The 13,686-nt window shown below is 45.6% G+C and overlaps 1 non-coding gene across 1 annotated transcript; it reads left to right on the forward strand.

Annotated features, from left to right (window-relative positions):
* The first annotated feature begins 8,331 nt into the window (after nucleotides 1–8,331).
* Nucleotides 8,332–8,406, forward strand: TRNAT-UGU (transfer RNA threonine (anticodon UGU)). Its single transcript has one exon. It is a non-coding gene; the product is annotated as a tRNA-Thr (tRNA).
* The last annotated feature ends 5,280 nt before the right edge of the window (nucleotides 8,407–13,686 follow it).

Raw genomic sequence — 13,686 nt, forward strand, 5'->3', positions numbered from 1 at the left:
ACCAGAGCAGAGTAAAGCGATACCATCACTTTGCGTTATCTGGACACTATACTTCTGTTGATGGAGCCCAAGATCACATTTGCCTTTTTAGCTACTGCAAGACACTGCTGACTCATGTTCAGTGTTTGGTCTATTAAGACTCCAAGATTCATTTCGCGCACAATACTGCTAAGACAAGTCTCCCCCACCCTATAATTATGCATTTGATTTTTCCTACCTAAATGCAGAACTTTACATTTATCTCTGTTGAAATATATTTTATTGGTTTTCCAGCCTGTCAAGATCATCCTGTATCCTGGCTCTGTCTTCTACCCCCTCCCAATTTAGTATCATCTGCAAATTTAATAAGCATCCCCTCTATTCCTTCATCCAAATCATTTATAAAGATATTGAACAACACAGGGCCCAGGACAGATCCCTGGGGGACAATTTGGCAAAAATGCTATTTTCCCCCCTCGGCAAATGTTCAGGTTCTGTTATTATGTTTCGTATTTCAGTTGTCCTTAATGAAATCACAAGATGCACCGTAAAATATTATCAAGAAACCTATTTGATAGGAAACAGGTAGGTGAAATTTGGCTGCATGGTGATTAATCTGTCTGTAGGACACACATGCAAATCCTTGACTGATTTGAAGACAGCCGGATGGACTCACATCTGGAAACCAGTCCCAAATCTCTGATTCCAGGTTGTGCAATTGGTGGGATCACAAATGCCTTTTTCATTCTCTCCCAACTGCACAGTACCAATATGTTCTTAGTGCAAAAGTCAGGGTCAAGAGAAACCTTTGAAGGACAGTAGAAGTTATTTGAATATGGGAAGTGGCCATTTATGCACGGTTGTTTCCTCGCAGTCACCCCACCGACTACTTCGGAGTTTTGCTTTGATTATGCATATATTTTCTGACCATTAGAGGTCACCTCGCTCTCCCTGCGCATTTCTGTGCATCTCGCCTGTGTTTTCTGGATGCTGGCTAAACACGAATCCAGAGAACGCAGGCAAAATGCGTGGAAACATGCGGGAAGAGCGAGGCAACCTCTCATGGGTTGGAAAATGTAAGCATAATCAAAGCAAAGTCCCTTAGTAGTCGGCGGGGTGACTGCAAGGAAACAGCCATGCATAAATGGCCTATGTTACATTTCCATCTCACCTTACTTCCACCATAGACCTCCAGGTGGCATCCAGAGGTTGTCCAGGAAACATCTCATCCACACTGATCAGCCCTGGACCTACTAGTTTCAGCAGGCTTGCTGTGTAATTACCTTCCAACTATACCACCAGGCCACTGTAAGTATATGTAGAGCAGAAAGGAGGTAAAACAAGATCATAATGAGGAGCAGAAAGAATAGATTGTGTGAGCTGAGGAAAACAGTCTGAGTGGAGAAGCAGAGAGACCCGGGTAAGAGTTAGATTTGAGTCCACGAGCACCTTAGAGACCAATAAGGTTTTCAGGGTGTCAGCCTTCGAGAGTCCCCTGAAAATCCTGTTGGTCCCTAAGGTGCTCCTGGACTCAAATCTAATCTAACTTCTACTGCAGACCGACACGGCTAACCTCTGAAACTATCTTCAGGGTACAGAGTGTTGCCGTCGGCCACGCAAGAAACCATGAGACAAAAAGAGCTTCAGTGGCTTCAAATGGGCCAGACTTTATCAAATTATAAAGATTAGTTTAATCACAGACAGTCCCCAAATGCCAGCATCAAATTGCAATTGTTCTCTGGAGCTAACCCTGGATAGTCTATACTACTAAATTTACTTTAGTTTTTTACCAGAGTAAATGTCAGAGATTACACACAGACAGACATACAGACACACGCATGCACACACATGCGCCAAAGAATCCTGGGAATGGTAGTTTGGTGAGGGTGCTGAGCAGTCTAACCCCCCTCTGCCCAACCGCATTACAGTTCTGAAGGTTCCTCGGGGAGAGGGAATGCCCATTAAACCAGTTTACAGCCATAGAGCAGATACTCCCTCGTGAGAACGACAGGAGACGTGCTAACATTGTGACCGCTAACCAAGAGATCAGGAACCTAACAGGAAATCTAACTCTGTGATAGAGAGAAAGTGGAACTCTTAAAACGGCAAAAATTCTCTCTCTTCAGGAGTGGTTTTTAATTGGCACTATGTTAGGTAAGTCTTCATTAGGGGAAGGGGGGGAAGCCACTGAAGGTAATTTGTCACTAATTGCCCAATTATCTTCCCTGAGAGGAGGCTTGAGAAGTACATGTGGAGTACTTTTTGCAAACTTTAAGGTGAAAATATTATTAGTTGGGGAAAAGGCAACTGGAGTTAAACATCAGTTTTCTTCAAGAAGATGAGAATCAGGGGAGAAGGAGAGCTTCTTCATGGGTTGAGAGTAAAAAGGGATCCCGAGAAACAGGATTCCACACCTGGATCCTGTTCCCTGAACAGTAATCTGGCATGTAGAGAGGCACGAGGAGTAGGGTTGCCAACCTCCAGGTGGGGCCTGGAGACCACCCGGAATGACAACTGACCTCCAGGCAACAGATATCAGTCCCCCTGGAGAAAATGGCCGCTTTGGAAGATGAACTCATTATACCCTGGCATCATACCCTACTGTGGTCCCTCCCCTTCCCAAACCCCACCCTCCCCAGGCTCCAACCCCAAAATCTACAGGAATTTTCCAATTTGGAGTTGGCAACCCTAGCAGTGAGATGCTTTTGCCATCACCTGAACTGCAAATCAGAAAAAGCTCGCTGCATTTTAAAGACACGGGAGCCTGCCCGGAAAAAAAGTTGGCAACTTGGCTTCTCTGAAAGCTCTCTAATAGTTAGAATTCGGAGGCAGTGGGAGAGGCTGAGAGCCAACCCCTCTGTTTCTGTGCTAGGAAGGCACTGCAGCCCACTGTTTAAATCAGGGATTCCCAAACTTTTTGAGCCTGTGGGCACCTTTGGGATTCTGACACAGTGTGGTGGGCAAAGTTACAAAATGGCTACCCCAAGATGGCTACCACAGGAGTCACAAAATGACTGCTGCAGCTGACCTTCAGTCACACAGCGAAGATCCTTGTGTTGTGGTGGCGGCTGATGCCAAAGCAGTGTTTTTTAAAATGTGCTCATCCAATCCAATCTGCAATGGCCAATCAGATGCCTTGCTGGGCAAAAGCCCTACCTGGACCCTCTCACTTTCTCAGAACACATCGGCAGGCACCAGGAAAGGTGTTGGCAGGTGCCATGGTGCCTACGGGCACCTCATTGGCGACCCCTGGTTTAGATGGACAGGTGATAAGAACATAAGAAGAGCCCTGCTGGATCAGACCACCGAGTCCAGCATGCTGTTCACACAGCGCCCATCCAGCTGCCTCTAGGAAGCCCACAAGCAGGATGAGGGCAAGAAGACCCTCTCACCCGCGCTCCACAGCCACTGATTTAAAGAGGCATCCTGGGAAGCTCAACGCCTGGGAGTGAATCTCCGTTTCAGTTACAGTACAGAATGCGGGGGGGGGGGAGATCATGCCCCCGTCCCTTATCCCCCAGATCCCCTGCAAAGTGCAGAATAGAACCCTAGACCTCTGCCCCTTAGTTTAGACATCTACCCCATGAGAACGCCATTGTTGTCCAATAGCTAGGAAAGGTGTTGAGAGGAAAATTTACCAAGAGGACCTTAGAAAAGAGAAAAGAAAAGATGACAGCCAACTCCCTAATGCCTTCGGTTCTTGAGCCCCAACCGCTGGCTCTGGATAAAGACCAGCTCCTTGCCACGTCACCAAAACAAAGTCTGCCTTCCTCCTCCTCCTCCTCCTCCCCCCACCCGGTGCCAGGCCCCAAGCAGACGGCTTCAACTCTCCCTCTACAAAAATGATTAATGACCCCCACCCCCTCCCTTCTTGCTATGTAAGGGCATTGAATCCTCCCCCCCACACAGCTATGCCAGCTGTTTGGGATCACATCTGGACTGGAGAAGGAGAGGGAAGGGATGCTGGGGGGGGGGAAAGAAATGATAAAAGAATCCAGAAAACAGAGCAAGCTCAGAAAGAAGTTACCAGTCCCATTTTGTGCTCTTATTGCCATGGCTACAACTCACACTCTAGAAAAAGGAAGGGCTTCATAAGATGAGCCAAAAGTCACAATGTCAAATGCAAGAAAAGGGAAGGGCTTCCTAAGATGAGCCAAAAGTCCATCTCATGCCAGATTTCTCACTAGGATTCTGAAAATGGGATATTTCTCTTGTTTGCCCCTAGTGTCTAGAATTCACAGGTAGGCTGCCCCTATCCACTTAGCTATCATAATGGCTTGTAGCTATTAATTGGCCTGTACACCTCCACAAAGCATGAAAACAAGCAATATCAAAAAGAGAATCATCAATAAGCGTGATACCTGGTGTGTTGATTGGCCACCACTAATCAGCTTGCTGTTTGGTACGATCTCTCTTCTTACATTTCCAAGCTGTAACCAAGTTCCCCTTCCATCCTGACCCAAACACTTGTGAAGGATGAGGCCCTGAAGCCCAAATAGGGTTGCCAACCTCCGGGGGCGGGGTGTATGTAGAGATCTCCTGGAATTACAATGGATCGCTAGACTACATAGATCACTTGTTTGTTTATTATTTATGTATTTAACACATTTATTCCACTTCTCCCTGGAGAAAATGGCTGCTTTGGAAGGTAGACTTTATGGCGTTATGCCCTACTGAGGTCCCTCCCCTCCTTAAGCCCCCGCCCTCCCCAGGCATCACCCTCAAATCTCCAGGTTTTTCCAAACCCGGAGTTGGTAGCCCTAACTGCCCAGACCTTGGTGGTATTCAAATTGCCTTGGGTATCATTTTGAATTGTTGTTGGCAGGTTGTTGGATTATTATTAATTTTTTTTGTAGGAGGGAAGCTGCCCTCTGGCAGCTGATTTACAAGTAGCTACATGTATGTTTCTGCTCCCTTTCTGCTATGGTAAAACCCTGACTGAAATATGGCAGGCTATGAATATTTGGGACAGGAGGCCAGAAACTACACACTGCAACGGTGGTCTCCATGTTACAGCAAAACTACCTGACCTTCCAGATGTCCCAGTGCTAAAATATTCCCCCCTCTTCATCCGACTCTTTTCGAAAGCTGGCCAATCCACCGCCGCATTCTCTGACCTGCTTATGGGTCCATCTCTGGCCTTGCCAATCAAGACCTGGTATTGTGGCCTTTGCAAGGAGCAAATACAACCACAAGAGCTGGTACCCCCCAAGAATCTCTACTAGCCCACTCATTTCTACGTCAATCATTGGAGATCTTTAAAAAACCTGAAAAACCTCACCGTTTTTGTGAGGTTTCCTTCCCTGGCTGCTGGTAAGCAGCGTCCAGGTCATTGGCAGTTCACAAGACACTGCCCGTGATGCCGGAATGCCACCGTAACTCAAATTTTTGAACTCTTTACATCTGCGGGATTGTGGCCTGATTTCATCTCCCACCTGCATCCATTATTTTCAAAGGCCTCCTTTTTGTTTTGTTTCAGATTTCAAGTAATGCCCCTTTCTAATCGTGCCCCCTTTTATCTCTCCCTTTTTTTCTTTCCCCCAGACCCCTCCCACGAGCTATCCAGAGTTGCCTGATGCTCGGATCCTTCATCATAAATTACTGGCGTGCCAGTCCATAAAATCAACAGGACCCGGAGTGTTTATGTTGCAGCGTTAAACCAGCCCCCTCCATTATAGACAAGAAAACACGCCAGGAATGCCGCCTTTGAAATGTCCCACCACGTAAAATATATTTATTGCTCGGCAGCTGTGAATTTAAAGGCACAGCGCTCACATTTATGACCTCTCGTTACATACAATTTTCAGTTAAAAGAAATCTTTTCTCTGCCAGCCCCCTCCCCTTTCGTTCTACCCATCCAATAAGTCATTCTTGGGCTGAGAAGGGGGGAAGTTGAAAGCATCCCCCACCCACACACTTTATGAATCACTTTTCATCCTGATAAATTAAAGGGGGGAATGCATTGTGCGTGTCTTTCTTTATAGAAAGAAAAATGTTTTCCTTACTCTTGTGCAAGAGAAAAATTTCAGGATGGAATTGTTTAGGCTGTTTATTGGGCCACTGCAATAAAAACCTGGAAAGACGTTCAACAGAAGGGAAGTTTTATTAATAGCCACTGAAATTATCAGAAAATTAAAAATAAGAGGGCAGGGTGTTTGCCAGATTTTTAAATTATCCCTGAGCTTGTACCAGCACCCCATCTACAGAAATGTGGCTGACAAGCAACAAAGTAGCAGATGAAGTTCTTTATTTTTAAAAAGCCCACCCTTTCTCTAAGCATCTGGGGATGGCTCGCTTGGCTCTTCTTCACCGACACCTTTCCTGGTGCCTGGTGTTTTTAGGAAGTGGGTGGGGTCAGTGGAGCTTTTACCCAGCAGGGCTTCTGATTGGCTGTGCAGATTTTTAAAACATTTGCACAAGGATCTTCAGTGTGTGACTGGAGATAAGCTGTGTGTATGCAAGGCAATATTTTAAAATAATGTGTTCATTTTAAAAGGTCTCCTGTCAAGCAGAGCTTCTGCCTGCAACATCGAAGAGTTACTGTTAGGGTTATGCATAACCTCTCTCCTTGATATTTTGTGGTTGGCTTCGCCTTCTGTGGCAGCCGTTTTGTGGTGGAGTCCACCAACCTGTCTCAAAATACAAAGGTGTCTGCAGGTGGAAAAGGGTTGGGGACCCTAGGTCTAGAGCATCTACCTCGTCCTTTTAGTGGGCAAAAGGAATTCTGGGACTTTAGAGGAGCACATATTAATCAGCATTATCTGGAATTATCTTTCTTACCATAGCTTAAAATAGGAGAATTCTTCTTACTAAACAGAAGGGAATGCGGACTTCCACATAGCCTCATTTCCAAGCATGTCCCCCCATTTCCAGGTATGTATGGAAATGTCTGACATTCCCCATATCATAAAACTTTACAAAAAATTGTGATTGTGAATAATAAACCTTTGCCAAAGTAATTCTATCAGGCTGTTAGTGATTAAAGGTTTCTGTAGCCGAATAACCTCCGCGCTTTTAACCGATCCATGAACTAATTTGCCAATTAAAATAAATATTACATTATCTCTCTACAGATGAAGATAGTTTATGGTTCCTACAGATTTTGAAGACAGAAGAGGCCTTGAGAAATCTGTGTGTCTTTGGGGGGGGGGGATTTTGAAAGGAAGAATAGATACAGAATCCTTGCTCAGAATAACACAGATTTGTGGGGGGTGGGGGGTTCCATTTTATAACTGGAAAGGAAATAGCTGTGATCAGCCAGTTACTCCTTAAGCTCCTTATAGGCAAACCCAGCGGACTTTATTAAAAACACCATTTTACATTTTTCAAATGGATATTATTGTACCAAGTGATTGCTTCTAGTGCTGAACATATTTATTTATTCATTCATTTTAGATGATACCCCATTTTTGTCCCCACTGGACATCCTTCTTCTCTCATCTATTTTATCCTCACAACAACCCTGTGGGGTAGGTAAGGCTGAGAGTGTGTGATTGGACCAAGGTCAGCCAGAAAGCTTCCATGGTAGAGGGGGGATTTCTACCTGGGTCCCCCCAGATCCTAGTGAGACACTTTAACCAGTGCATTACACTATGATTAAATTAAAGAATTGGATGTCTAATTAGTAAATATCCATTAATTAAAGAATTAAAGACTCACTTTCTGGTGAGTAAGCCCCCTTAAGATTTATTGCAAGCCAACAAGCTCAGAATTTGCAGTTATCAGCCATCTTTTTATATCCACAGATTCATTCATAAATATATTAGATTTTAAATAAAAACTGTGTCTTACCCAGAATTCAATATAGGTACTTTTTGGAAATTTTAAAGGAAAGGTAAAATCATCAATAATTTGAGAATAAGAAACAACCACTCATTTTTGGGAGGAAAACATATAGCTAATTTTGTTCTCAGGGACAGTAACACACCGGAACAAATGAACAGACCAGGAGCAAAAAACAAACAAAAAACAAGCCCTCAACTCTCAGCCATTTCAACTGAAACACCTATCTAATTTTTTTGTTGACTGATCTTTCAGTTCAAGGTTGCACCCTTAATATGCACACCTATACCATGTTTATGTTTTGGTAATGACAAATAAATTTCTGTCACTGGCTACATCTTTCTATGTAGCCCATCCCTCTCTGAATGTCTTCTGCTGAGTGAGACCATGCTATCTGAGGTCTCAGCAGAGAATGGTCTTTCCCCAACACCTGTTACCAGAGATTCTTTAAATGGAGATGCTGGGGATTGCAGCAGGGACCTTGCAAAACAAGCCCTCTGCCTCTGAGCCCTATAACACGATGAAGGAGGCTGTAGATCTGGTCTATGACTGCCTTCTGTTTTTTATAGGGGAGGTGCTGTGGCTCAGTGGTAGAGCTTCTGTTTTGTGGGCAGAAAGTCCCAGGTTCAATTCCTGGCATCTCCAGCTAAAGGGATCAGGTAATAAGGGATGTGAAAGACCTCAGCCTGAGACCCTGGAGAGCGGCTGCCAGTCTGAGTAGACAACGCTGACCTTGATGGACTGATGGTCTGATTCAGTATAAGGCAGCTTTGTGTCTTCTCTGCCAGGCAGCAGCTCTCCAGGGCCTCAGGCCCAGAAAGAGCCTGTTCCCATTATTTGCCAGCCAGGATACTTGAAAAGCAGAGGCCAAGGACTTCCTTCACACAGAGCAGCTGTTCTACCACTCAGCTACGGCCACAGGCAGTGCTGTTTTCCCTAATAAGTATATACAGATATATATACAGATATATACTTAAATATACTTATTTCCCTAATAAGTATATCCATAGGCAGCTGCACTGAGAAAGACTGAGCAGGAGAGAAACAGATTACTAGGTTCAGTTCAAAGTTTGCTTATCACTTGAAAATATGGCCACCGGCAGGGGATTGGAGGGGGAGGTAGGGTTGCCAGATCCAACTTGGGAAACTCCTGGAGATTTGGGGATGGAACCTGGGGAGGACAGGGACTCCAGTGGGGTACAAGGCCACAGAGTCCCACCTCTGAAGCATCCGTTTTCTCCAGGGGAACTGATCTGTGTAGTCTGGAGATGAGCTGTAATTCTGGGGGATCCCCAGGCCCCACCTGGAGGCTGGCGTCCCTACTTGAAAATCCCTGAATGGCCTGGGACCCATCATAGCTGGCCTCCATCTTAAAGAGCTGCAGTTGGGGTCTCTGTTTTCCCCGGGCTCACCATGGACCTCTGTGACAATCTATAAGTGCCAACTGATTTTATTGGAAATGACTTTACTGTATATGTTTGATCTAGTTTTAATCTATATTATGTAGGCATTGTGTTTCACGATTGTTAGCCACTCTGTGCCCAGCTCCAGCTGGGATAGAGAGTGGGATACAAGTCAGATAATAAATAAATAAATACCTGTGAGTCTGCCTCCCCATGAAGCTTCCTTCTATTGAATCAGACCCTTGGACCATGAAGGTCAGTATTGTCTACTCAGACCGGCAGCAGCTCTCCAGGGTCTCAGATATTATATTTAAGAAGACACCTCATATCCGCCGGCTTCTACCTTAGAAGCTCATTCTCATTATACATCTATAGCAAGACCTGTTGCCTCCTGAGCTTTTCTTCCTCCAAGGTAGGGTTGCCAACTTGAGGTTGGGAAATTCCTGGAGATGTAGGGGTAGAGCCCGGGGAGGGTGGAATTTGGGGAGGGACCTCAGCAGGGTATAATGCCATAGAGTGCAACCTCCAATGCAGCCATTTTCTACAGAGGGACTGATATCTGTAGTCTGGGAGATCAGTTGTGATTCTGAGAGATCTCCAGGCCCCACCTTATATGGTTCCTTTTCTAACAGCAACCCTATAAGGTAGGTTAAGCTGAGAGGAGAGTGACTGGCCTGAGGGCACACACAATTCCCCTACAGGACCATTGCGAACCAAATCAGCAAGAAAAAAACGAGGTCCAAACTGCAGCTAATTTCTCTGCTGCCTACATTTTATGGGGGGAGGGAGGATAATAATAGTGGTTAAAGCAACTTTATCCTGGAGTGCCATATAAGAGAGAGAGAGACTCCAGATAATTGGGATTTAAGCCACCACACACTCCTCTCCCTTAAAGTAAGTCTTTGGAGGATGGACTTGGGAGTATTTTAAGTAATGGATTCCAAAGAGAAAGAGTGAGCCTCGGTATTGGATAATAAAAGTTCAAAGGCTTCTGTCTTTAGTATGGTAAATAGATCAAGCAGAGGCTGGGGAGTGATAATCACCTTCCTTGGAGAACAAGGCGGTTTGGGAGAGAAAGGGGGGGGGGAGATCACGGGGATGGAATTTCAGGATCAAACATGTTTCCCATCATGATATCTGTGACCTCAGCTCCTCTTTCTTCCTTCCTGTTCTTAAGCACAACTTTGAAGTAAGTCCCGTGGAGTTCACTTGTCATTCCTGTATTCCTACCACGCCCGCCTTCAGTGTGCCAAATGCAGGCTTCTGTCCCAAGGACTGTCCAAGCAAACAGCGGGAAGACTGGAGAGGAAAGGGGAGGCTAACAAGGGACTGGCATGTGGAACGACAGCTGCGGGGATTTGGACTGCATTTCCATTGCAAGGGAAGACAGCAGGAAAGTCCTGGGAAAGGTGAGTTTGGACAAAATTCTGCACACACACACGCACCCAGTCACCATGGAACTGGGCAAGCAAAGGGTTTGCTTCTTTAATATGTGCAATCAGGCACAATATGTGCAATTCAGGGGGGGATACGCACTTCCAAACAAAATTGCCCAGTTGAAAAGTTCAAGCCCTACAAAAGTTGTAGGATACCAGCAGATGTCAAAAGCAATTGATAGCCATGTGCATGGGGGAAGTGAGTTACGCAGGCTTCTCTGGAGCCCCAAAGTAGGTTTGCCAACCTCCAGGTGGTGGCTGGAGATATCCCGTTATTACAGCTGATCTCCAGCCGATAGAGATCAGTTCTCCTGAAAAAAATGGCCACTTTTGCAATTAGACTTGATGGCATTGAAGTCCCTCCCCTCTCCAAACCCCGCCCTCCTCAGGCTCCGCCCCCAAAATGTCCAAGTATTTCCCAACCTGGAGCTGGCAACCCTACCCCAGAGCCAGGCTGGACATGCCCTTCCCCCTCCTGCCAAAGACAGAGTTGGTTTCCAAGAGGACAGCGGTCACTCTAGAATATGAAGACCTCTTTCCTGACCAGTCATGTGAAGTGGGCGATGTTACTGTAAGGGTGGTGATGCACACACAAGCAAAATGCACAGGTGCTTGGTAGCATCATGTGCTGTGTGTGCAAATGACAATCACATCTATTCAAGTTTTATTCTGGCCTTCCTCCTAGCAGGGTCGTAACTGGGGGGTGGGGTGAGGAGGGTAGCCGCCGCCCCTGTGACATGCAGAGAGGGCGGTAGAACTCCCTCTCTTAGAATCATATAGTTGGAAGGGACAACCAGGGTCATCTAATCCAACCCCCTGCACAATTCAGGAAATTCCAAATTACCTCCTTCCCCCACACCCCCAGTGACCCATACTCCATGCCCAGATGATGGCGAAGGTGCCCTCCCTCTCATGATCTGCCTAAGGTCATAGAATCAGCACTGCTGACAGATGGCCATCTAGCCTCTTCTTTAAAGCCTCCAGGGAAGGAGCGCTTACCACCTCCAGAGGAAGCCTGTTCCACTGAGGAACTGCTCTTTTAGAAAATTCTTCCTAATGTCTAGACAGAAACTCTTTTGATTTAATTTCAACCCGTTGATTCTGGTCCAACCTTCTGAGGCAACAGAAAACAACTCGGCGCCATCCTCCATATGACAGCCCTTCAAGTACTTGAAGATGGTTATCATATCCCCTCTCAGTCTTCTCCTTTTCAGGCTAAACATACCCAGCTCCTTCAACCTTTCCTCATAGGACTTGGTCTCCAGACCCCTCACCATCTTTGTTGCCCTCCTCTGGACCCGTTCCAGCTTGTCTACATCTTTCCTAAATTGCGGTGCCCAAAACTGAACACAATACTCTAGGTGAGGTCTAACCAGAGCAGAGTAAAATGATACGAGCACTTCGCGTGATCTGGACACTATATATCTGTTGATGCAGCCCAAGACCGCATTTGCCTTTACCGCATCACACTGCTGACTCATGTTCAGTGTTTGGTCTAAGATCCTTTTCGCACACACTATTGCTGAGACAAGTCTCCCCCATCCTATAATAATGCATTTGATTTTTCCTACCTAAATGCTGAACTTTACATTTATCTTTGTTGAAGTGCATTTTATTAGTTTTAGCCCAATTCTCCAGCCTGTCAAAACCATCCTGTATCCTGGCTCTGCCTTCTACCATATTTGCTACTCCTCCCAATTTAGTATCATCTGCAAATTTAATAAGCATCCCCTCTATTCCTTCATCCAAATAATTTATAAAGATGTTGAACAACACCGGGCCCAGGACAGATCCCTGAGGCACTCCACTAGTCACTCCTCTCCAAGTGGATGAGGAACCATTAACAAGCACTCTTTGGGTGCGATCTGTCAACCAGTTACAGATCCACCTAACAGAAATAGGATCTAAACCACATTTTCCCAATTTGTCAACAAGAATATTATGTGGAACCTTATCAAAAGCCTTACTGAAATCTAGAAAAACTATGTCTACAGCATTCCCCTGATCCTGCAAGGTAGTAACTTTCTCAAAAAAGGAGATAAGATTAGTCTGACATGACTTGTTCCTGAGAAACCCGTGCTGGCTCTTAGTAATCAGATCCATCCTTTCTAAATGCTCAAAGACTGACTGTTTGATGGTTTGTTCAAAAGCATTTTCTGGTATAGAACTCAAGCTGATGGATCGGTAGTTACCTGGATCCTCCTTTTTCCCCTTCTTGAAGATGGGGACAACATTTGCCCCCCTCCAATCTTCTGGCACCTCAACTCTAAGACTTCTCAAAAATAATGGACAGAGGCTCAGAAATTACATCTGCAAGTTCTTTGAGTACCCTTGGATGCAATTCATCTGGCCCTGAGGACTTTGTTTCATTTAAAGAAACTAGGTGTTTGTGCACTACCCCAATGCCAATCCTCGGCTGCAAAACTCTTCCCTCATCATGTGTCCTACCCGGCACAGAGGTGCCTACAGGACAGGCAGTTCTGCCGCCCTCTCTGCATGCCACAGGGGCGGTGGCTGCCCCCTCACCCCCCCCCCAGTTATGGCCCTGCCTCCAAAGGGTGGTGTATGTAGTTCTCTTCTCCTCTGCATTTACTCACACAACAACCTTGTAAGGTCAACCAGGTTAAGAGAAGTCTCTCGGCATGCTTAATTGATAAACATGGGTTGGCACCTAGGACTCCTCGCTCCTAGCCCAAAACCCTAAAAGTTAACCATGCAGACTCTCCTCTGTGCATTTCCAAATTTTCTTTTTTTAAAGTCCTAGAGAAAGTCCTGGGATTTGCCTTCTCAGTGGAATAGAGCAAAACTTTGTCTAGAACCTAACTGCCTTGAACTATGAGGGGTATAAATATTTTAAGAATTAAAAAAAAAACCCCTAATGGCTTTTGGAAGCCTTCTAACCTAAGGAATGCAAACAAAAATTTTAAAATACATTTTGCCTTCCATGAAGATATTTTCCGAGCGCGGGGCCCATGTTGGTCTCCAGTAGGACAATTAGATTTGAGTCCAGCAGCACCTTGGAGACCAACAAAGTTTTCGGGGCAGGAGCTTCGGAGAGTCAGAGGAGCCGTGGCTCTCGAAGGTTT

Source organism: Euleptes europaea, chromosome 3, assembly GCF_029931775.1.
Source record: "Euleptes europaea isolate rEulEur1 chromosome 3, rEulEur1.hap1, whole genome shotgun sequence".
Taxonomy (NCBI): Eukaryota; Metazoa; Chordata; class Lepidosauria; order Squamata; family Sphaerodactylidae; genus Euleptes; species Euleptes europaea.